Genomic DNA, 25,691 nt, shown 5'->3' on the forward strand with positions numbered 1-25,691 from the left:
TTTGGTTTTCTTCTACAAATATTTCCCAAATCAGAACACTTGTTAAATTAATATTCTCCTTAAAACATTTTTTTATGCTCCAATTGTTTCAAGGTTCTCCTTTCCCTATAGGTTGGCCCTAGGGCAGTTGCTGCATTTAAGGATGTCATTAGGCATATATTTATTTACAAAGCTTATTTTTTTTTAAATAATTTTTAAAACTTTTTTATTTTAGAGAGAGAACAAGCACAAGCAGGGGAGAGGGGCAGAGGGAGAGAGAGAGAGAGAGAGAGAGAGAGAGAGAGAGAGAGAGAGAGAGAATATCCCAAGGAGGCCCCACACTCAGCACAGAGCCTGATGCAGGGCTTGATCCCATACTCTGTGATCATGACCTGAACTGAAATCAAGAGCCAGTTACTCAACCAACTGAGCCACTCAGGCACCCCCAAAGCTTATTTTTAAATCTCCATAACAGTTGCACTGCTTAGCACTTGGGTTTTTTGCTGTGGGCCTTGTGAAACCTATTTAGCAATCAAAGATAAAGGAATTCCTGCTGGGAATGACAGCAAATGAAACTTTTAATTAATTTGATCTTATACTACAGAGATTTTATGTTCTGAAAGTAGGTAACCAGTATATTGTAGTACTGTTTTGTGAGTATTGCTCAAGAGAAGTCATGCATTCTTCTACTTTGGACCTTATTTAATATTGTTCAGGCCAACATTTATTTGGTACTAGAAGCCCTTCCCATTGTCTCTGTTTACTTGATTACTTTTCTCACACTCAGCCTTCAGTTAAGTTACTTCAAATGCTATCTGTTCCGGGGTCTTAGAAGATGTAAGAAAAAAAGGATATTCCAAGCCTTCCAAAAGGTACCCCCAACTTCTGATCTAAGATCTATACTTACTATATGTTCACTCTTAGGTGCTTTATAGGGATCTGTGGTTGTCCAAACTTCTTTGACAATAGATCCCTTTTTTCAAATGAAATCATACATAGAGTTACAATATTTAAGAAGATTTTTTTGTTAGGATAAACTTATAAATGTGATTATACTATTTTCTTTTATCCTCTTCTTCTTCTGTAAAGGTTTTGTTATGCACAGAATGGACAGGAAGCCCAGCCCTTAGCAGCCACTTTCCTATCCTGGTGGCAGCCAGAACCTGCTCAGCTCCTCTTGCTGGGGTGCCTCTCATGAGGAGTGAAACACACCTCTCAGATCTTGTCTTGCACTGATTTGATGTGCTTGGTGGGGTGCTCATGCCAGCAGTGCTTTGGCTTGCTCAAGTTCTTGGTCACCTTGGGGCCCTTGTTGAGACCCATGACCACGGGGTCTGCAGAGACGTGGTTGCTGCTCTTTAGTGGCTGCTGAAGTGGAAGGGCACCATTTCCTTTATATTTCCTTTCTGAAGACCACAGGTGGTTTACTTAGTCTTTCTAAATTTTAATCGTTAATATAGAGATAATTGTGCTTACCTTATATTAATATTGTAGGGATTAATTGTGGAAATGCAGGTAATGCAGTGCCTAGCATATAATAAATACCGCATAGTACAAGACCTAGCATGTGGTAGGTACCGGGTAATTAATTGTTAGTGAATGAATTGATCAGTATCAGTGAAAACATTGAGACTGTTTCACAAACTAAAAAATTTGAAGTGACTGCTAAGGATAGCTGTTATCCTCTAGTGATTGCAGATTGCTGAGCTTGGATTAAGGAGTGAATTCTCATTGTTGCTTTACAACATCTAGAAGTGTGGCTTTGAACAATGAAGTTATGTCACCTTTTGGGGCCTTAGTTTCCTTATCTATAATGCGAGAATGTTGAAGATTATCTTCAGTATCATTTTAATAATACTCTCTGACTGTAGGGGCCCCTGGGTGTCTCCATCAGTTGAGCATCTGACTCTTGATTTCAGCTCGGGTCGTGATCCCAGGGTCGTGGGATTGAGCCCTGCACTCAGTGCAGAGCCTGCTTAAGATTCTGTTTCTCTAAAATATAAAAATAATATTCTCTGACTCTAGATTTCCTCATGAGTTGTTGTTGTAATTCTTATAGGTTCTTTTGTGTGATGAGGCATATGGGAATTAGGCTACAAGAATTTTGGTGTCTAATTTTGGCACATTCCTGCTTTAGCATGACCTTAGCTCATCTAACTGGTTCAACATCTTCCTTTGTTAATATGGCTATAATTATTTTGCCATCCTTTATAGTGTTGTAGTAAATAACAAACTGTGTAAATACTAATTATTACTAGTTCTTAACTGAGTTGTTTAATCTATTGTGAGAGGTGAAAAGGGCCGTGGAAGTTTAGGATATTTGTCACTGGCTAAATTCTGTGATTAGTAGATATATTTAGATGCTAATTAAAAACCAATATAATTAGATCAAGACGCTAAAAAGTCTTCCTTTGCAGGCTTCAAAACAGAAAACCTTTTTATTTTTTTTTTCTTTTTTTTTTAAGTTAATTTATTTTGAGAAAGAGAGAGCAGGGGAGAGGAGAGAGGGAGAGAGGGAGAAAGAGACTCTGAAGCAGGTTCTGTGGTGCAGAGCAGTGGGGCTCAATCCCATGACCCTGGGATCATAACCTGAGCTGAAATGAAGAGTCGGATGCTCAACCAACTGAGCCACTCAGACGCTCCCAGAAAATCTTTTTAAATTGTCTTACTTTATGAATAAATCTTTAAAATGTAACTACTTCAGCAAAATACATCAGTCTCTAGTTCTAAGTAGTCCATCTGAGTTGCCTTCCTTTTAAAGTTAAACCAGTTCGGGACACCTGGGTGGCTCAGTCACTTGAATGTCCAGCTCTTGATTTCAGCTCCAGTCACGATCCCAGGGTCATGGGATCAAGCCCCGCGTTGGTCTCATTGTGGAGCCTGCTTACGATTCTCTCTCTCTCTCTCTCTCTCTCTCTCTCTCTCTCTGCCCCTCTTCCCTTCTCATGCTCTCTCTCTCTCTCTCTCTCTCTCTAAAATAAAAAAATTTAAAAAGATAAACCAATTCTGTAATTATGTTCTGCCTGAAACTGTGAGGGGAAAATAGGCAAAAGAAAAGTATTAACGGTTTTTTATTTTTCTTTTGCTGTTTTATGATACATTGTGTATAAACTCCTAATGAAGCCTAATTTCATTCCCTTTATGATAACATTAGAGTCTAATAACTGTGATATGAGCTATGATATAACTAATTGGGGAAAATTTAAATCCCTGCTCATACACCTAATTGAGTGAAGACCGTTTTTTGGATTTTAGTATCCAGATTGGCAAGAATGCAAGGAAATAGGCAGGTATATATTTTGGTGATAGGTGTGTGTAAGTTGTTACAACTTTTTTGGAAGACATTTTGGCAATATGTAACAAAGACCTAGAATTGAGCTAGCAATTATGTTTCTAGGAACTTATTCTAAGGGGAAGAAATTGTACGTGCAAAAACAATTACAAAGATGTTTTTTGTAGTGCTGTTCAGAATATTGGCAGGTATCTCAGTGTCTTAACAATTAGAGATTGGTAGAATATGTTACGACCTATCTGTGCAGTCAAGTATGCAGCCACTGAAGTTGTTGCAGGTTTTTTTTAAGAAATGGAAAAATACAGGAAAGTACAAAAAGACATACACTCACATTTCTATATGTAGAATTAACTTCTGTTAATTAACATTACTGTTAATGGTCATGATCGCCTCCAAACCAAGGAACCCTTTGATTACCACCTGTCCCACTTACTCCCTTCTTCCCTTCTCTGGAGGCAACCACCATCATGGACCTGATAAATGCTTTCAGTTTACTTTAAATGTATGTGTATGTAGTATTGGTTTGTGTTTTTAAACTTTTATTAATATTACCATCTTTGATATCCAACTTGTTTCATTCGACATTAGGGTTTTTTAACTCCTTCCATACTGAAATATATATAATTTCAAAGAAATGAATAATTTATTCATTTTGACAGCTGTGTAGTAATCCTTTTTATCTATGTTATTTCCCTTTTGATTAGTATTTGGGCTATTTTCCATTTTTTGCTCTTAAAGACAGTGCTGAAGTTAACATCTTTGTACTTGTCTGGTTTTACACATATACAAGTATTTCCCTAGGGTCAGACTGCCGCTGCTCATCAATTTAACTTCTAGGTATGTGCATTATTTTTCTAGTTCTTGTCAGTTTGCCATCAGAGCTGGAGTTTCTGCTGGTATGTGAAAATGTTCATAATTTACTTTTTTAAAGATTTTATTTATTTTTTTTACATGATCTCTACACCCAATGTGGGGCTTGAACTTAACCCTGAGACCAAGAGTTGTATGCTCTACTGACTGAGCCAGCCAGGTGCCTCAAATGTTCATAATTTATTAATAAAAATTGTATTATTGAATACCTTTGTAGAGTTTTTGTTATAGGATGGAATGATTACAGTAGAAAAGCACAAGTTAGAAAACAAGATATTCAGAATAATTAAAAGTGAATCCATATTGGGTGCCTCGCTGGCTCAGAAGAGGATGCAACTCTTGATCTCAGGAGGATAATGAGTTCAAGCCCCATGTTGGGTGTAGAAATTACTTAAATAAACAAAACTTTAAAAAGATTTTTAAAAATCTGTATACCCACACACGTGAAACTGAAGTAAATTTTTAAAAAATAACATCACAATGGTTTTTCTTGCAGTATGGCCAAGTAGGCTTTTACTGGAACTGATCTTTCTGCATATAACTGTATATTCTGGACAAAATTGGAAGGAAAAAAAAGATCTGAAGGCCCTGGAAAATGAACAAAAGCAGGCAGATTCTGAAAAGGGACTGACACTTCCAAGAAGAGAAAACATGGAATGTGTTCTCCATGTTTACTGCTGTTAGCCAGATGACAGGCTGAAGTTGACACTCAGCAGATTGGCTAATAAAGCTTTCATAGAAAACTTACGAGAGGACAGAATTTGGGTCAGCCACAGCCATTCAACCACTGAAAAGTAAGAGAAGGAAGAATCCTGGAGAGGAAAGATCCAGAGAGTGAGAGCCTAAAATTCTGTGTACATACTCCCTGTATACACCTCCATTTAATCCTTGAACTACACACATGCTTGGAAGACTACAAGCAGCTCAGCTCTAGAAAAAAGAAGTGAACTAAGATTGGAGATGGTGCCCAAGAGGCAAGAGCTTGCAGTTTGATGCACCAAATTAGGTGCATACTGAAACAAGTATCAGCACTCTCCAGAGGAATATAACGGAGTCCAGAGGCTGTACAACGTAATATTCACCGTGTCCAAGATATAATGCAAAACTACACATTTTAAAAGCTGAGAATATATGACCCGGTCTGAAGAAAAGGACAATGAACAACAACTAACTTCATTTGTTGGAATTTGGAAACCGGGGTTTTAAGGCAGCTATTATTATGAAATAGAGAAAAATACAAGAGCCAAGTGGAGGTTTTAGAACTGTAAAATACAGCTGCTGAAATCAAAATTCACTGAGTAGCCTTAACAGCAAAATGGAGATCACAAAGGGAAAGAGTCAGTGAAGTTGGTAACAGATGAACAGAAAGTTACCCAACCTGAAGAACAGAAAGAAAAATATATTACTGAGCTTCGGATACCTTTGGGAAATTATTATAAGATCCAACTCATATAATTGGAAGTTTCAGAAGGAAAGGACAATGAGAGACAGAAGTGAGAATATATATGAAGACAAAATAGCAAAAGAATGCCTCATTAAACACACACACACACACACACACACACACACACACACACACATTTACTGATTAAAGAAGCTTTAGCGGAAACATTAAGATAAGAAAAGAACCATACCTTTGTACATGTGTCGGGTTCCCATGACCACCTTCAGGCTCAATGATTTGCTCGAAGGACTCAGGATTGAGAAGCTGTTATACTTACAGTTAAGAGTTCATTGCAGCAAAAGGACATAGATTAGAATTGGCAAAGGAGAAAGGCACATGGGATGAAGTCCAGGAGAAACCAGGTGCAAGCTTCCTGGTGGCCAGAGGAGTCACACAGGGATGCCCTTAATTTTCCCATCAGTGATATGACAGCATGTGCAGTGTTGCCAATAAGGGAAGCTATACTCAGTGCTTGGTGTCCAGAATGCCATGCAGTGCCCACATGGCTGACCCTAGCTACTCAGACCCCCAGAGTAAAACCAGATGTTTGCCATACATCATATTGTTAGAATAAACTCACCTGGTCACACTAGTACAGCATGGCTCAAGTGCTCAGGCATGCAAAAAAACACCAGCCAGAGTAGTCCAAGGGCTCAGAGTTCATCTCCTAGGAGCCAGCCAAGGACCAGTCCTGAAGACTGACCTTTCTTTGGCATGTACAGGGTTTGAGCATTTGAGGCCTACTTAGTTAACCCTTTCTTTTACAGTATTATAGTCAAATTACTAAAGCCAAAGATGAGAATATCTTAAAAGTAACTATAGAGCAATGAATGACATATAAAAGGAAATGGCAGTTATAATTAGAGCTAGCTTCTTACCAGAAACCACAAATGCTAGAAGACTGAAATAACATCTTCCAAAGTGTCAAACAGGGAAAAAAACGTCGACCCAGATTTCTCTATTCAGCAAAAATACTCTGCAAGAATGAAGGCAAAATAAAGACTAAATTATTAGATAAAAGAAAACTAGGAATTTGTCACTAGAAGATCTGCACTATAAGAAACACTAAAGGAAATCCTTCAGATTAGAGTTGATACCAGATAGAAACTCAGACCTCCAGGAAGGAATAAAGAGCATTAGAAATGCTAAATACCTGAAAAAAATACTAAAGTCTTAATTTTTCAGGGTGCCTGGCTGGCTCAGTCAATAGAGCATGCAACTCTTGATCTTAGGGTCGTGAGTTCAAGCCCCACATTGGGCGTAGAGCTTACTTAAAAAAAAAAGTTTTTGGGGCACCTGGGTGGCGCAGTCGGTTAAGCGTCCGACTTCAGCCAGGTCACGATCTCGCGGTCTGTGGGTTTGAGCCCCGCGTCAGGCTCTGAGCTGATGGCTCGGAGCCTGGAGCCTGTTTCCGATTCTGTGTCTCCCTCTCTCTCTGCCCCTCCCCCGTTCATGCTCTGTCTCTGTCTGTCCCAAAAATAAATAAACGTTGAAAAAAAAAAAAAAAACAATTTAAAAAAAAAAAAAGTTTTTCCTCTAATTTAAAATATATAGGACTTGGGGTGCCTGGGTGGCTCAGTCAGGCATCCAACTTCAGCTCAGGTCATGATCTCACAGTTTGTGAGTTCAAGCCCCGCGTCAGGCTCTGTGCTGACAGCTTAGAGCCTTGAGCCTGCTTCGAATTCTGTTTCTCCCTCCCTCTCTGCTCCTCTCCCCCTCTCATGCTCTGTCTCTCTCCTTCAAAAATAAGTAACATTTAAAAAAAATTTTAAGTATATAGGACTCTTCAAAGCAGAAATTATAATGTGTGTGGAGATTGTAATGTTATTCGTATAACAATTTATAACAAAATATATGAACTTGTATAGCAAGAATTTCTACATCTTTTTGAAGTGTAAGTATTAATTTTAAGTAGACTGAAAAGTCAAAATTGTGTATTATATACTTGGGAACAACCACTAAGATGATAATACAGAGACATAGCTGAAAAGCCCATAGATCAAATCTTCAAATAATTAAAGAAAGGGCAAAAAAAGAAAAAAGAGGAAATGGTGATAAAATGGGAGACTTAATGCAACCATACCAATATGTTTAGTGGACTACACACTACGATCAGTAGAATGGCAGACTACATAAAGCTGCTAGACCCATCTATATGCTGACTATGAAAGCTGCACATTAAAGACACAGGTAGGTAAAAAGTAAACAGATGGAAACGTATATACCAAAAAATATATAAATGAATACCATGCAAAATTTAAGCATAAGACAACAAAGGGTATTACCAGAAATGAAAAGTGACATGTTGTCATGATAAACGGTATCAAGAAATCTTCAGTCATAAGTGTGTATGTACCTAATAACAGCTTCAAAATACTTAAAGCAAAAATTTCAGACTTAAGAGAAATAGGCAATTCTGTAATCATAATTGGAGTTTTTTGTTTTTTTTTAAGTTTATTTTGAGAGCTCACATGTGTGAGCAGTGGAGGGGCAGAGAGAGAGGGAGAGAAAATCTCAAGCAGGCACTGCTGTCATCACGGAGCCTAGTGTGAGACTTAGTCTCATGAACCGTGAGATCATGGCCTGAGCCAAAATCAAGAATCAGATGCTTACGTGACTGAGCCACCCAGGCACCCCTGGAAGATTTAATACCTCTTTCTCAGCAATTGATAGACCAACCTGCACACACCTATGCGCACACACACAGACCTGAGTGCTGCAGTCAACCACTTTGACCTAGATGATATTTATAGAACGCTGTACCCTGCAATGGCAGGATACACAGTCTTTTGCAAGTGGACAAGAAATAAATTTGCCAATGTAGACAATATGCTAGGCCATAAAAAAACCCAGTGAACTTAAAAGATGAAAAGCATACAAAATATATTCTAAGACCATAATGAAATTAAATCTTAAATGAAAATAAGATACCTAAGAAAATTCCTAAGCATTGAGAAATTAAGCAAGACACATTTACATAATCCATAGCTCAACGAAGACATCACAAGAAAAAATTTTAAGTGCTTTAAACTGAAGTACAGTGAAAATACAGTATATCAAACTTCTGGAGTGCAGTGCAGAAAGAAATTTATAGCTCTCAATGCTGATATTAGAAAAGAAAAATATCTATATTCAGTGATTTAAGCTTTCAATTCAAAAAGCTAGAAAAGGGGGCACCTGGCTGGCTGGCTCAGAGCACGCAGCTCTTGATCTCGGGGTTGTAAGTTCAAGCCCCGTGTTGGGTATAGAGATTACTTAAAAATCTTTAAAAAAGATGTTTTTTAAGCTAGAAAAAAGAGCAAAGTAGGGGCGCCTAGGTGTCTCAGTTAAGCATCTAACTTCAGCTCAGGTCATGATCTCATGGTTTATGAGTTTGAGCACTGTGTTGGGCCCTGTACTGAGGAGCCTGGAGCCTCCTTCAGATTCTGTGTCTCCCTCTCTGTCTCTGCCCCTCCCCTGCTTGTGCGCCGTCTCTCTCTCTCTCTCTCTCTCTCTCTCTCTCTCAAAAATAAACATTAAAAATGTTTTTTAAGTTAAAAGAAAGAAAATATCAAAAATTAAAGCAGAAATCAGTGGAATAAAAAACAAAATTAACAAAGCCAAAATTTAGTTCCTGGAAAAGATCAACAAAATTGATTTCTTGACTGATCAAGAAAAGAACAGAACCAGATTACCAATATCAAGCATGAAAAAGGGATCACCACTTCAGATCCTACAGATATTAAAAGGATAATAGAATATTATGAATAGCTTTAGGCCAAGAAATTTATCAACTTAGATGAAATGGACAAACTCTTTGAAAAATACAACTTACTGAAACTAACACAGTTTCTATTAAATTCATTATCAAAAATCTGTCATGCAAAAAAAGTTCAGGGCCAGAGGTTTTACTGGGACTTTTTCAAGCTTTTAAGGAAAAAGGAGAGAACACTTTCCAACTCTTAGACAAGTATATAGTAATAGCAAAACTGGACAGAGACATTGCAAAGAAAATTATAGACTAATATCCCTCATGAACATAGTAAGATAAGAAATCTTTTAGAAAATGAGAATTCCTTAAAATATTAGCAGATCAAATCTAGCCGTGTATCAAAAGGTTAATACACCATGACTAAGTACAGTTTGTTCCAGGAATACAAGTCTGTATTAAGATTGGAGAATCAATCAGTGTAACTCAGAACATTAACATAATAGAAAAACTATGATTATTTCAGTCAATACAGAAAAGACATTTGAAAAACATCAACATCCTTTTCCTGATCAAAATTTTCAGCAAACAAGGACTAGAAGGTAATCTCCTTAGTCTAATAAATGACATCTGTTGAAAACTACAGCTGACATCATCCTTAGTGCCAAAATAGTGAATGCTTTCCCCTTGAGATTAGGTATAAGGCAGGAGTGCTCACTCTCTTTGTATTCAGCATCACACTGGAGGTCCATCCTACCCATTGAATTATGACAAGAAATAGAAATAAAATGAATGAAGACTGGAAAAGAAGTTGTCAGACTGTCGTAGTTTACAGTTGACATGATTGTTTACATAGAAAATCCTAAGGAATTTGCAAAACAACTACTAGGACTAATAAGTGGATTTAGCAAGGTTACAGGATATTAGGTTAATGCACAAAACTCAGTTTGATTTGTTATGGCAGCAAATAATCAGGATATGAAATTTTATTTTTTAAATTCCTTTCCCTCAGTTAAGACAGTATATATGTGTTACATTCAGCCACAAATGAAAACAGAATTAGTCCTGAGATATTTTGGCATTAAGTATATCAGTCCAGGGCAAAGGACCAAAAGGGACTGTTTTTATATGAGCAAGGTAGGCCTCTCAAAGGTGGTCGATATGATCAGATGACGATGGATGTTCTAGATCCGTTTAATCAAGCTCTAGAACGTAGGCATGCAGTCCAAAAAATTGTACCAGTATCCCTGGCCTCTGACTTTCTTCTCCTGTAGCTTCTGTGGGTGCACAAGCTAGTGGTTTACTTGGACCTCTGCCTCATCTTTCTTTTACACTTTAGTCTATAGCCTATGCATTTGCTTCTTCCTAACTTGGCTTTCATGGCACAGAGGTTTCTAAGAAGATGGTGCTAGGTCCGAGAGAGACTAGAAAACGACATATGTTTTAAAATATTTTTAAAGTTTATTTACCTTGAGAGAGAGGGTGCGCACAAGTGGGGGAGGCACAGAGAGAGGAAGAGAGAAACTCCCAAGCAGGCTCCAGCTGTCAGTGCAGTGCCCGACGCAGGGCTTGAACTCATGAAACCATGAGATCGTGACCTGAGCCAAAATCAAGAATCAGATGCTTAACCAACTGAGCCACCCAAGCATCTCCAGAAAATGAAATTTTAAAACAATAGCATCAAAAGCATAAGATAGAAATAAATTTAACAAAAAAATTTGCAAGTCCTCTATATTGAAAACTGCAGAACTGCAAAGAAAAGCTTAAGAACTATCGAACACGAAGGCCCTGCTATGTTCATGGGAGCCTCAGTATTGTTAGATATCAGTCCTACCCAGATTCATCAATGGATTCAATACAATTCAAAATCCCAGGAGAATTTTTTCTATAGAAATTAATAGACTCGTTCCAAAATGTCTATGGAAATACACAGAACCTAGAAAATCCAAAGCAATTTTGAAAAAGAACAAAGTTGGAAGACTTGGAATACTCACTTTAAGACATTATAAAACTCCAGTAATAAAGACGATGTAGTACTTGCAAAAGAGTCAAAAAATAGATCTAAGAAACAAAATTCAGAAATAACAATTTGCTGCAAATTTAGGAACTTAAATCAACAATTTATTATCTCACAGTTTTCATGGATCACAAGTGTGGGCACAGGTTAGCTGAAATAAAGTGTGCTCTGAAAACACCAGGTGTGAACAGGGTTGTGATCTTATGTGAGACTTGGAGTTCTCTTCACAGATTGTTGGCAGAATTCAGGAGGTTGTAGGGCCGGATCCCCATTTTCTTGCTTGCTGACTGGGGGCTGGGAGCCATACTCAGTTCCTGGTCTCATGGCCCTCTCATCACATGGTAGCTTACTTCTTCAAAGTTTTCAGGAGAATTTCTCTCCAGTCTACTACCAGATCTTATGTAACTGAAAGATAAACACAAGAGTGACTACTATCCCGTCATATTTACAGGTTATGCTCACATTGGGACATATGCAGGACATATATACAGGACATATACACCAATGGGCAAGAGTCTCGGGAGCCATCTTAGCATTCTGTCTACCACAATCCCTACTTCACATGACATGAAAAATTAAAATGGATCAGAGACTTGAACATAGAAACTAAAACAGTAAAACTTTTTTTTTTTAACAATAAAACTTTTAAAAGAAAGCATAAAATATCTTCATGACTTGGGGGTTTAGGCATAAGTTTATTGCACCATACAATGCACTAGCCGTAAAATAAAAATTCGATAAACTTCAAAATTAAAACTTGCACATTAAAAGATGCCACTAATAGGCAAACCATTGACTGGGAGAAAGTATTAAAAAACATGTGTCTCATAAAGGATTAGTATCTAGAAAATACTACTATATTTTAACAATGAAAGGACAAACATAAAAAAAACTGATTAGAAAAGATTCTGGCATTTCACAAAAGGTGTACAAATGACCAATAATGCAATAAAAATGTGTTCAACGTGGGAGTCTTCACATAATTAAAATAAGATATCATTGCACATTCACCTGAGTGGCTGAAACTAAAGACTGACAACACCTAATGTTGGCAAGGATTTGGAACAACTGAGACGCTCATAAATTATTGGTAAGACGGGGCGCCTGGGTGGCGCAGTTGGTTAAGCGTCCGACTTCAGCCAGGTCACGATCTCGCGGTCCGTGAGTTCGAGCCCCACATCAGGTTCTGGGCTGATGGCTCAGAGCCTGGAGCCTGTTTCTGATTCTGTGTCTCCCTCTCTCTCTGCCCCTCCCCCGTTCATACTCTGTCTCTCTCTGTCCCAAAAATAAACGTTGAAAAAAAAATTAAAAAAAAATTATTGGTAAGAATGTACAAATACTTTGGAGAAAGTTGGTCAGTTTCTTAGCGACCCTAAACGTGCAGCTACCCTATGAGCTTGTAACTCCCCTGTAGAGAAATACAAATATATTCATACAAAAACTTATGTTCATAGCAATTTTATTCATCATAGCTCAAAACTGGAAATAGCTAGTGGCCCATCAACAAGGGAGTAGATAACCTGTGATACAGCTAGTTATCTTTTGATACTTGTGGCAATATGGATGAATCTCCGAAATTATGCCAAGTGAGAGAAACAGTGCAAAAAAGGTCATACTGCATGATTCCATTTAGGTGTAATTATAGAACAAGCAAACTGGTCTATGTAGGAAAAAGAATCAGAGCACTTGTTACATCTTGGGATGTTGGCTGCAAAGAAACATGAGGAAACTTTCTGGGGTGATGATAATGTTCTGTAGCTTGATGGAGTTAATTAGGTGTATGCATGTCTCCAAAATCAGTGAATGTGTTATGTATTTCGGCATAAATTTTATATCAAAAGAAAAATAAACATTGAACTTCAGTTCAAGCTAAATAGATTTGTGGACAAAAGCATTTGGGTCTGTCTTTGACAAATAGTTTTGTGTTACTCGGTGATCCTTCTGTGCCATTTTGAAGGGAAGGGAATGTCTTTGGTTAAGGGTAAATCTGTAGCAGGGCAGACTATTAACCCGTTTTAGCAGTCACAAAATTTGAATCTACTCTCTTTTGCAACTCAAAAAGTGGCTTCATTTATTATTGTGAGCTATTAATGTAAGATAAAATAATCAGTGTGAACATATCTTTGCATTTTTCTTTACATCAATAATTGTTCATACCAAAAACTTAATTACCTGTTTCCCTTTTATTAATGTACAGTTTCCCACTTGTGGTCATAAAGCCTCGCTTTTTTTTTTTTCTTTCAGCCACATTTCAGTTTGCTTAGAGATACATACTTACAAATTTTGAAAAACTAATGCATGGAACATAGGAAGAGTTGTGCAGATTCTTGAGTTGGAAGTTTATTTTTTTTTAATATTTATTTATTTTTGAGAGAGAGAATGTGAGCAGGGTAGGGGCAGAGAGAGGGAGACACAGAATCCAAAGCAGACTCCAGGCTCTAAGCCATCAGGACAGAGCCCAACATGGGGATTCAAACTCATGAACCATGACATGAGATCATGACCTGAGCCAAAGCCAGATGCTTAACCATTGAGCCACCCAGGCACCCCAAGGAGGTTTATTCTTCAAAATGAAGTTAAAGCTGATTAACTGCTAAAACTTAAAATTTCTTAACCATTTACTCCTTTTCAGAATAAGCATTTCAACAGCCTTTCTTCTAAGGTGTATACTTTGGAGGGTGGATCGAAGTCAGTTGACCTTTGGGAATGGCTGAAGTTAATCAAACCAAGAGCTTTTCCCAAATTGAGTAATAAAAATCAATAGGTAGGGACTCAACAAGGTTTGCTGTTCTCACTTGGATGGACAGGTACCGGTTTCTTTTTCCTTAGCCTTGAGCTAACCATTGGGTGTGTTAGTGCCCTCTTTTGGTGTAAGGAGGGTACTGCAGCTGGCATCCTTAAATAATATGTGCAAGCAATAGACATCCTTTTGTGTTTTATTTTTTTTAATTTTTCAAAAAAATTTTAAATTTATTTTTGAGAGAGAGCACAAGCGGGAGGGGGAAGAAAGAGAGGGAGACACAGAATCCAAAGCAAGCTCCAGGCTGAGTTCTCAGCACAGAGCCCGATGCAGGGCCTGACTCATGAACTGTGAGATCGTGACCTGAACCGATTTGGACGCTCAACTGAGTCACCCAGGAGCCCCCATTCTTTTAGGTTTTTAAAGTAAAATAATATGGTCACAATACAGAATATTTGGTAAGTTAAAGGAAGGATTCACTCATAATTCTACCCAAATATAAACATCCTTGATGAATTCAGGCATTCTTTGTCAAATGCTTCAACTGCCGTTAGTAAAATAATTAAGATAACTGAGCAGTGAAGTTAATATATTTACAGTTATAAAAAGAGGTTGTATTGAGGCACCTGTGTGTCTCAGTTGGTTAAGTGTCTGACTCTTGATTTTGGCTCAGGTCATGATCTCACAGTTCGTGAGTTCGAGCCCTGTGTCGGGTTCTGTGTTGACGATATGAGCCTACTTGTTGTTCTCTTTCTCTCTGCCCCTGCCCTGTTCATGTGTGTGCATGCATGCACGCTCTCATAGAGAAGAATAAATTAGTTTTAAAAAACTTTAGATCAGAGGTGCCTGGGTGGCTCAGTCAGTTGAGTGTCCAACTTCAGCTCAGGTCAGGATCTTGCAGTTCGTTAGTTCGAGCCCCGCGTCGGGCTCTGTGCTGACAGCTCAGAGCCTGGAGCCTGTTTCACATTCTGTGTCTCCCTCTCTCTGCCCCTTCCCTGCTCATGTCCTGTCTCTCTCTGTCTCTCAAAAATGAATAAACGTTAAAAATAAAAAACCTTTAGGGGCTCCTGGGTGGCGCAGTCGGTTAAGCGTCCGACTTCAGCCAGGTCACGATCTCGCGGTCCGTGAATTTGAGCCCCGCGTCAGGCTCTGGGCTGATGGCTCGGAGCCTGGAGCCTGTTTCCGATTCTGTGTCTCCCTCTCTCTCTGCCCCTCCCCCGTTCATGCTCTGTCTCTCTCTGTCCCAAAAAATAAATAAAAAACGTTGAAAAAAAATTTAAAAAAAAATTTCCCAGTTATCCCCCAAATGTCACTTTCTTTAAATAAATAAATAAATAAATAAATAACCTTTAGATCAAAAATAGAAATTTTTAAAGAGGTTGGATTATGTATTGAAATATTATGTATTGAAATAAAAAGCATAATTCATACAGCACAAGACTTTCAAGTAGAGACAACTAGAAAAAAATTAAGAATTTTTCAAATGAAAATAAATGTTAGGTAATGTTATATTAAAGTTGTAACCTGAAAAGTAAGGAAACAGTGACTTTGCACTTTTGAGAACTTTTGGCTTTCATTTTTCCAGTACCTATTAAACTGGCTTAGGTCACTACTCTTTAGGACTTTTGGAAAAGGCCAGCCAGAGCTTCATTCTGTCTCTGTAAGATAGAGGACTAAAGTAGCACTTTGTTAGTCCATTGGCTCTCAATTAAGATCTTACTCCACTGTGGATAGATTCAAGAAGGTAGACCTTGTCAGGCATTGGATGTAGGGAATGAGGGAGAAGGAAGAGTGAGTCCTATTTCTCAATCTCTGTCTTGGGTAGACATTCCACTAGGTGCTTAGTGGGATCTCATTGTAGTTTTAATTTGCATTTCCCTAATGACTAATGGTGTTGGGCATTGTTTCATGCATTTACTTGCCATCCATGTATCTTCTTTGATGAAAGATCTGTCCACATTTTTGACTAGTTTATATTGTTTTGTTTGCTTTTGAGAAAATTTATATATACATATTCTGGATGCAAGTTGTTTAGATAGAAGTCAAATATATACTTTGCAAATACTTTCTAGTGTGTGGCTTTTATTCTTTTAACGTCTTTCAAAAATAGCAGAATAAACTTTTAAAAAAAGGGTGCCTGGGTGGCTCAGTTAAGTGTCCCAACTCTTGATTTCGGCTCAGGTCATGATCTCCCAGTTGGTGAAATTTTCCCACGTTGGGCTTTGTGCTAACAGCACAGAACCTACTTGAGATTCTCTTTCCCTTTCTTTCTGCCCTCCCCTGCTTGCTAGCTTGCTCGCTCTCTCTCTCTCAAAATAAACTTTAAAAGAAAAAGCAGAAATTTTTAATTTTGGTGAAGTACTATTTATCATATTTTCTATTATATGTCATATGTTTATTGTTATATATAAGAAGTCTTTCCTAAACCAAAGTTTTCTTCTAGTAGTTATATGGACTAGATTTTACATTTAAGTCTGATCTTTTTCTATTAATTTTTGCATATCGTGAGATACTGATCAAAGTTTGGAGTTTTTTGCATATGGGCATCTATGTGCAACACTGTTGAAAATTCTCCACTGATTGATTTTGCAACTTTGTCAAAAAATAATTTGTTCATATACGCCTCGGTCTATTTCTGGACTTTGTATACCATTCCATTCCTCTTGTCTCAAAGTCATTGCTACACCATCTTGATGATGATAGTTTTATAGAGTCTTGAAATCAGATTGTGTTAATCTTCCAACTTTGTTCTTTTTCATAGTCAGTTTGGCCTTTCTAGGTCCTTTGACTTTCCATAGGAATTTTAGTATCACTTTGTCCATATCTACAAAAATACCTTCTAGAATTTTGATTGCAATTCTATCGAGTTATAGATAAACTTGAGGACAATGAAGAGTTTAGCAATTTTGAGTTTTTTAACCCATGAAAACAGGATCATTTTCCATTAATTTAGGTCTTCATTAGTTCCTCTCAACAATGTTAAACATTTCAGTGTATGGATCTTAATACATCTTTTGTCAGATTTGTCATGGGGTATAGCTCAGTGGTAGAGCATTTTGACTACCTCTTTTGTCAGATTTATATTTAAGTATTTTATATTTTCATGCTATTTAAAGTAGAATTTTTAGCTCAATTTCTGGTTAATACATGGAAATACATGTATTTACATGGAAATATACATGGAAATATAGTTGATTTTGTATATTGACTCTATATTTTGCAGATTTGTTAAACTCACTTATTCTAGCAGCTTTTTGTAAATTGCATCAAATTTTCTAAATAGGCTATATGCCATCTGTGAATGGTAGTTTTAATTCTTTTCCGAGTTGAATGCCTTTTACTTCTTTTTTTTTTTTTACTTACTATACTGGCTAGAACCTCTAATACAGTGTTCCATAGAAGAAGTGAGAAAGAACATTCTTGCCTCTTTTTATGAAATATGTTAGCTCTAGGTTTCTTATAGATTCCCTTTATCAAGTTGAGGAAATTCCCTTCTATGACAGTAGTTTGCAGCTACTTGAAAGGTTGTTGAAATCTTGTCGAAAGGTTTTATCAGAGAGGATATTGGATTTCCTTAATTGCCTTTTTCTGTATCTTTTGAGATGGTCATATGGTATTCTTACTTAGTTTTAGTTTATCAATATGGTGAATTATATTGAATGACTATGAATGTTAAACCAATCTTGCATGTTCCTGATAAATCCCACTTGGTCTTAGTGTATTCTTTTTATATATTGTTGGGTTTGATTTGCTAAAACTGTGTTAAGAAATTTTTACATCTATGCTATGAGCAATATTATTGCTCTGTGGTTTTCTTGTAATGTCTCTGTATAGTTTTGGAGTCTAGGCAGTGCTGGCCTTATAAAATGTGTTGGAAAACATTACCTTCTCCTCATTTCTCTGGAAAATTCTGTGTGGAATTGGTATTATTTCTTGATAATGTTTGGCAGAATTCCCCAGTGATGCATCTGGACCTAGAATTTTCTGTGTGGGAAGCATTTTATTTATTTGTGTTTTATTTCTTTAGTAGGTATAGAACTAGTCATTTTATTTTCTGAATGAACTTTGGTAGTTTGTGTCTGTGGAAGAATTTGTCCACTTTAAGTTATCTAATTTATTGGCATACTGTTGTTCATAATATTCCTTTATTATCCTTTTAATGTCTGTAGAATCTGTAGTGATGTCACCTCTTATTCTTGGTATTGGCACTTTTTGTACATTTTTACCTTTTCTATTCCTTTCCTTTCCTTTCTGTTCCATTCTGTTCCTTTTCTTTCCTTAAGTGTATTTATTTTGAGAGAAACAGAACATATGCATGGGACAGAAAAAATGCTCAGCAGGCTCTGTGCTGTCATGACAGTGTAGGGCCTGATCCCTTGAACCCTGAGATCATGACTTGACCCGAAATCAAGAATCAGACACTGAACTGACTGAGCCACCCAGGCGCCCCCTTTCACCTTTTCTTGATCAATCTAGATAAAGTTTTATCTGTTTTATTGATAGTCTCAAAGTCTTTGCTTTCATTAATTTTCTCTGTTGTTTTTCTGTTACCTGTTTAATTGATGTCTGTTCTGATTTTTATTATTTCCTTTCTTCTGTTTACTTGGTTCAGGTTGTCCTTTTTCTAGTTTTTTGAGACTGCAGCTGAGATCACTGATTTGTCATCTTTCTTCTTTTCTAACATAGGCACTTTTATACTATGTATTACTTTAGTTGGATCCCACAAGTTTTGATTTTCATTCAGTTCAGAATACTTCTAATTTCCCCGTTGATTTCTTTGATTCATGGGTTGTTTAGAAGTGTGTTGTTTACAAATATTTGAGATTCCCCCAATATCTTTTTTTTTTTTTAATTTTTTTTTTTTCAACGTTTATTTATTTTGGGACAGAGAGAGACAGAGCATGAACGGGGGAGGGGCAGAGAGAGAGGGAGACACAGAATCAGAAGCAGGCTCCAGGCTCTGAGCCATCAGCCCAGAGCCCGACGCGGGGCTCAAACTCACGGACCGCGAGATCATGACCTGGTTGAAGTCGGACGCTTAACCGACTGCGCCACCCAGGCGCCCCAATATCTTTCTTTACCAATATCTTTTGTTATCATTTCTAATATAATTACCTTGTAGTCAGAAAACATAAAGGTGACTTGAACCCTTTGAAATGTATTGGGACTGTTTCATGATCCAGGGTTTGGTTTATCTTGGTGAATGTTCCACATGTACTTGAAAAGAATATATATTCTGCTGTCGTGTGGAGTGTTCTATAAATGGCCAGAAGATCAAATTGGTTAATAGTGTTTAAGTCTTCTGGTTTTTTTTTTTTTTTTCTGTCTACTTGTTCTACCAATTATTGAGAGAGGGGCGTTGAAATCCTAAACTGTAATTGTGGATTTGTCTTGTGTTTGGTTTTTTTTTTTAACACCCTTAATGAGATATAATTCCAATACTATACAATCCATCCATTTAAAGAGGATAACTAGGGCCACCTGGCTGGTTCAGTTGGTTAAGCATCTGACTTCAGCTCAGGTCATGATCTCACAGTTCGTAGGTTTGAGCCCTGCATCAGGCTCTGTGTTAACAGCTGCAAGCCTGGAGCCTGCTTCGCATCCTGTCTCAGTCTCTTTCTGCTCCTCCCCCACTCACACACAGTCTCTCTCACTCTCAAATATAAACAAACATTAATTTTTTAAATTTAATTTTAAAAGGTATACAACTATATGTTTATCACTATCCAATTTTAGAACATTTTAGTCCCCCCCCCCACAAGAAAGAAACCCCATACTCATTAGCATTCGTTTCCCATCTCCCACCACTACAGCCCTAAACAACTAATCTACTGTCTGTCTCTCTAGATTTGCTTATACTGGATGTGTTACATAAGTGGAATCATGCAATATGTGCTCTCTTGTAATTGGCGTCTTTCACTTAGCCTAATGTTTTCAAGTTTGAGCCAGTTCGTAGCAGGTAGCATTAAGAACTTCACTTCTTTTTATTGCCAAACAATAATTACGTTGTGTGGGTATATACTGCATTTTATTCATCTGCTCATCAGTTGATGGACATTTGGATTGTTTCCACTTTTTGGCTATTATGAATTATGCTTCTGTAAATATTGGTGTACTCAAATTTTTGTGTTGTCATATGTTTTTATTTCTCTTGAGTGGAATTGTCGGGTCATATAATAACTCTATGTTTAACTTTTTGAGGAACCGCCAAACTGTTTTCCATAGTGGCTGTGCCATTCTTCCTTCCCACCAGGAATGTTTGAGGGTTCCAATTTCTCCACATCCTTGCCAGTATTTGTTACGGTATTCTTTATTATAGCTGTCCTAGTGGGTTCATTGTGGTTTTGGTTTGTATTTCCCTAATGACTACTGATGTGTGTAGCATCTTTTTATGTGATTATTGGCCATTTGTATATCTTTGGAGTAATGTCTATTCAGATCCTTTATTTTTCGGTTGGGCTATTTTTTAATTATTGAGTTATAATTATTTATTCCTACCATATTCTGGACACAAATACCTTATCAGATACATAATTTGCAAATGTATTCTTTCATTTTGTGAGTTTTCTTGCCACTTTCTTGGTACTGTTTATAGAACAAAGGTTTTTAATTTTGATACAGTCCCAGCTTGTCTGTTTTTTTCTTTTGTCACTTGTGCTTTTGGTTGAGAAATCATTGCCTAACCCAAGATCACAAAGATTTACTCCTGTTTTGTTTATCTTTTGATTTATCTTGGTGAATGTTCCACATGTACCTGAAAAGAATGTGTATTCTGCTGTTGCTGTGTGGAGTATTCTATAAATGTTGATGTAAATGTTCTATAAATATTAAAAAAATAAGCTTTTATCTTAATTCTAGTTAATTAACATAACAGTGTTATATTAGTTTCCGGTGTACGATACGGTGACTCAACAGTTTATACAACACCCTGTGCCCATCACAGGTGCACTCCTTCCTTAATTTCCATCACCTATTTAACTCCTATTTTCTTCTAAGAGTTTTAAGACAGTTTCTCACTTTTCTAAAACAACCATTTATCTTCTTCTCTTGTCCCCACCTCAGCTGAAGTCCTCAGCACCTTTTTTGTTGAGAAACTGGAAGCATTCAGAAAGAAATCCCTCTTCTTGCGATCTTCATGTCTATGGATGAGCCTGTGTCTCTCCTCATCTTCACTGTGTGGTTCTGACAAGGGTCCGTCCCTTCACCTGGGTTCTGGATCGCTATCCCTCCCTTCTGAACTTCGCTTCTTCTGCCCCCCATCTTCAACCTCTTCCTGCTTGTGTCTGCGTATAAACATGCTTGAGTGCTTCCCGTCTTTAAAGAGCCGACCCTTGGTTCCAAATGCCCCACTCCCCTTTGCAGCCAAACTTCTCAGACATTTCCTCTCACGCTGCCTCCACGCCTCACCACTGCTTCCTCTGCTCTTCCCTCCAATTGCTCCTTCCCGTCACTCCGCTACACAGCTTTCGTCAGATCACCAGCTGTCTCCGTGTTCCAAATCCAGGGTTACTTTTTTCCTTATTCGAGCTTGGCAGAATTAGCCAGTTTCCACACCTCCTCCTCAGAGTACTCCTCTCTCCACTTCTGTAATCCCATACTCTTCCTAATCCTCCCCTACCTCCCTGGTTGTTGCCTCTGTTCCCATTCCCTAGCTCCTCTAGTTTTATTCAATTACGAAATACTGGAGTACCATAGAATTAAGACCTGGGCCTTCTTCCCTATCCATATGAGGTAACCTCATCCATTTTCATGACTTTTAAATATTATTTGTGTGCTAGTGACTTCCAAATGTGTCTCTGGCTCAGACCTACTTTGTGTGTTGCACACTGGTAGATCTGACTGCTTTCTTTAATAATGGTATCTCTAAACATGGATCCCCAAATTAATTTTTTTTCAACGTTTATTTTATTTTTGGGACAGAGAGAGACAGAGCATGAACGGGGGAGGGGCAGAGAGAGAGGGAGACACAGAATCGGAAACAGGCTCCAGGCTCTGAGCCATCAGCCCAGAGCCCGACACGGGGCTTGAACTCAAGGACCGCGAGATCGTGACCTGGCTCTAGTCGGACGCTTAACCGACTGCGCCACCCAGGCGCCCCTGTGGATCCCCAAATTAACATGCTCTGTACTCTGCTCCTCCTCACCTCAGTGAATAACACTATAGCCATCCATTTGTGCAGACCCCAAACCTATGTGTCACCCATATTTCTTCCCGGTGTCATCTCCCACATCCTGTCACCAGGTTTTCCCTGTTCTACCTCCAAACCGTAGCTCATGTCTGTCCACTCCTCCATCCTGACTGCCCCCATCCTAATCTAAATGACAACCATCTTGCATTTGAACATCCATGTTAGCCTTCTAGGGAGTCTCTCTGCCTGCACTTTTGCCCCACCCTTTTCTATATGGTAAAAGCGTTCCTCTTCTTAAAATACAATATATCATGTTATACCCCTGCTTGACCTTTAGTGGCTCCCGTTTCACTTGAAGTTAAAAATCCATGCTGCTTACCTTGCTCTGTGAAAGTGCTCCATGATCTAGCCCCTGCCAGTCTCTCCAGCCTTGTCACACCATTCCTCTGGCTTTTTGCATGGCCAGCTCCTTCTCATTTTTCATACCTCACCTTTCATGGCAGTCCTCAGAGAGGCTTCTCCTGACCAGTACCTTCAGTCATGCCTGTGTGCACACCATTATTCTCATCGTGGCACAATGGATTCATATCCTTATGGGTCTCTGGTACAAATGACACTTACCTTGTTTGTTATTCATGCCTCTCCCCCCCCCCCCCCCCGGAAACTAAGTAAGGTTCTTGTTTGCTTTGTTCACTGCTGTATTATATTCCCAGTTCTTAGTGCTTTGCCTGGCACATGGTGGGCACTTAATTAAAGCTTGCTGAAAGAAGAGAGGAATGGGAAAGGAAGGAAAAGAACACATTAAAAATAAAGAATTCCCAGGACGCCTGGGTGGCTCAGTCAGTTAAGTGTCCAACTTCAGCTCAGGTCATGATCTCATGGTTCGTGAGTTCAAGCCCCACGTCGGGCTGTGTGCTGACAGCTCAGAGCCTGGAGCCTGCTTCGGATTCTGTGTCTCCCTCTCTCTGTGCCCCTCCCCTGCTCATGGTCTGTCTCTCTCTGCCTCTCAATAATAAATAAATGTTAAAAAAAATTTTTTTTTAAATAAGGAATTCCCTGCTTTACTTTTTTTAAGTCTGTTTATTTGAGAAAGCATAAGTGGGGGAGGAGCAGAGAACGAGAGAGAGAGAGAGAGAGAGAGAGAATGAATGAATGAATGAATGAATGAATGAATCCCAAGCAGGCTCTGCTCTGTCAGCACAGAGCCTGACGAGGGGCTCAAACTCATGAAACCATGAGATCATGACCTGGGCCGAAACCAAGAGTCAGATGCTTAACCAACTGAGCCACCCAGGCGCTCCAGGAATTTCCTGCTTTAAAAAGTTCTATACTGAAGTATTAAGAGCAGATTCATGAAAGTAGGAGGGAGAAAGAACATTTTATGGAACTAAACCATTGCAGCTTCTTGGTGCCTTCCTGATTGCACAGCAAACACTGAAACCCAGTATGAGGGCTTCACCATTTTAAACTTTTGGCAGCTGCCTCATTTCTTCCCTTTGTCCTCATCTGTTTCATCCTCCTAACTCTTCCTCGAGGATCAGAGGGCAGCATTTCCAGATGTACCACGTTCCTTTCGTTAGTATCGTATCCTCAGAATCCAAGTCCACGGTACTTGATAGGATCTAGGTGCAGGAACCGGGCCTCTCATAGATTGAGAGAGATTATCAGGACACAAATGCAAACTGGTTATTAGCTTAGCCCATGTTTTAAGCATTCAATAACAGATCTGAAGAGCTGCTGTAAATAAAGTGATCTGTGCTCTGAAGAAAAATAAAGCAGAATAAGGAGATGGACCGTGATCAAAGGAAGGGGAGGTTAGGTAGGGTGTGCATTCTGGGGGAAGTAGCCCATGAACCAGGACCCAAAAGGGAAGGAGCAAGTCACGTGAAGTTGTGGAGGAAGAGCATCCCAGACAGGTTTGAGGTATTAACCAGCTTATGCTAACTTCCCCTCTGTTATCCCCTGCCGTTAATCAGTGTGTCCCTTTTCCAAACCAGACCATAATTCTACCATTGATTATAAGGCCCAGCCCAGGGCCTTCTATACTATTGTGCAGATTATATACTGCACACCTCTAGGGGGCACCACTTACATGTGTCATTGCAGGTTTGAATGTTTCTTATGCCAGTTTTCCAGCAGATGGCAGTAAGTTTCATGAGGACAGGGTGGCTTTTGTTCATCTAGGTTTGCATATAGGCTAGTGTCATTAGCCCTCTTTCCTTCTGTGATGCATATGCATCCAGGTCTTTTTCTCTCTGGGCTCCAGTCTTATCCTGTAAGCTTTTCTTTCTTTTTTCTCTTTCTTTCAAACATTTGAAACTTAAAAAAATATATTTTTTAACGTTTATTTATTTTTGAGACAGAGACAGACCATGAACAGGGGAGGGTCAGAGAGAGAGAGAGAGACACAGAATCCGAAGCAGGCTCCAGGCTCTGAGCTGTCAGCACAGAGCCCGACGCGGGGCTCGAACTCATGGACCACGAGATCATGGCCTGAGCCGAAGTTGGACCCTTAACCGTCTGAGCCACCCAAGCACCCCTCAAACATTTGAAACTTAAAGAAATGCACGTATAGTACAAAAAACTCCCCTATAACCTGCGCTCTAGTTTACCAGTTGTTAACATTTGCCTACTTTTGCTTTATCACTGCGTCCCTCTCTCCATAGGAGAGCTGGTTGCAAACATCCTGCCCCTTTACACCCTGACTTTGGAATGTGGGGGGGGGGGGGTTTGGTTGTTTTTATTTTTGTTTTTTTGAGCAAGAATTTTGTTTTACATAGCCGCAGTACACTTACCAAATTTAGGAAATTTAACACTGATACAATACAGTTAACCCTTGAACCTCACAGTTAACGGGCTCTAACCTCCATGTAGTTAAAAATTCACATATAACTTTTGACTCTCCAAAAACTTAACTACTAATAGCATACTATTGACTGGAAGCCTTACCAATAACATAAATAGTTAACACATATTTTGTATGTTATGTGTATTATGTATTGTATTCTCACAATAAAGTGAGCCAGAGAAAAGAAAATGTTATTAAAGTCAAAAGGAAGAAAAAATACATTTACAAGTACTATACTGTATTGGGAAAAAAATCCATATGTAAGTGACCCATGCAGCTAAAACATGTGTTGTTCAAGAGTCCTCTGTACTTTTATCAGTTACGTAATCCGCAGTCAAATTTTGTCTATTGTCCCAGAGGTGTCCTTTATAGCTATTTTTACCCCTTTATCCAGCATTCAGTCTTTGATCACATTTGGATTTATGCTTTGAAACCGCCTCACTGTATTTTAATTTTTGTTATCTTTTATTGAAGTATAATTAGCACACAATGTTACATTAATTTCAGGTGTACAATATGATCCAGCAATTCTGTACATTACTCAGTACTCATCACAATAAGTGTACTCTTAATCCCCTTCACCTGTTTCACCCATCCGCCTCACCCCTTCCCCTCTGACAACCACCAGTTTGTTTTCTGTATTTAAGAGCCTGCTTTTTGTTTGTCTCTTTTTTCTTTGTTCATT

General features: G+C 38.4%; 1 protein-coding gene across 2 annotated transcripts in view; it reads left to right on the forward strand.

Moving 5' to 3' along the window:
- The window catches only part of RTN3 (reticulon 3), a 62,688-nt gene that overhangs the window by 26,109 nt on the left and 10,888 nt on the right, over positions 1–25,691 (forward strand). The gene's annotated exons all lie outside the window — the stretch shown is intronic.

The sequence above is a fragment of the Lynx canadensis genome, chromosome D1 (assembly GCF_007474595.2).
Source record: "Lynx canadensis isolate LIC74 chromosome D1, mLynCan4.pri.v2, whole genome shotgun sequence".
NCBI lineage: Eukaryota > Metazoa > Chordata > Mammalia > Carnivora > Felidae > Lynx > Lynx canadensis.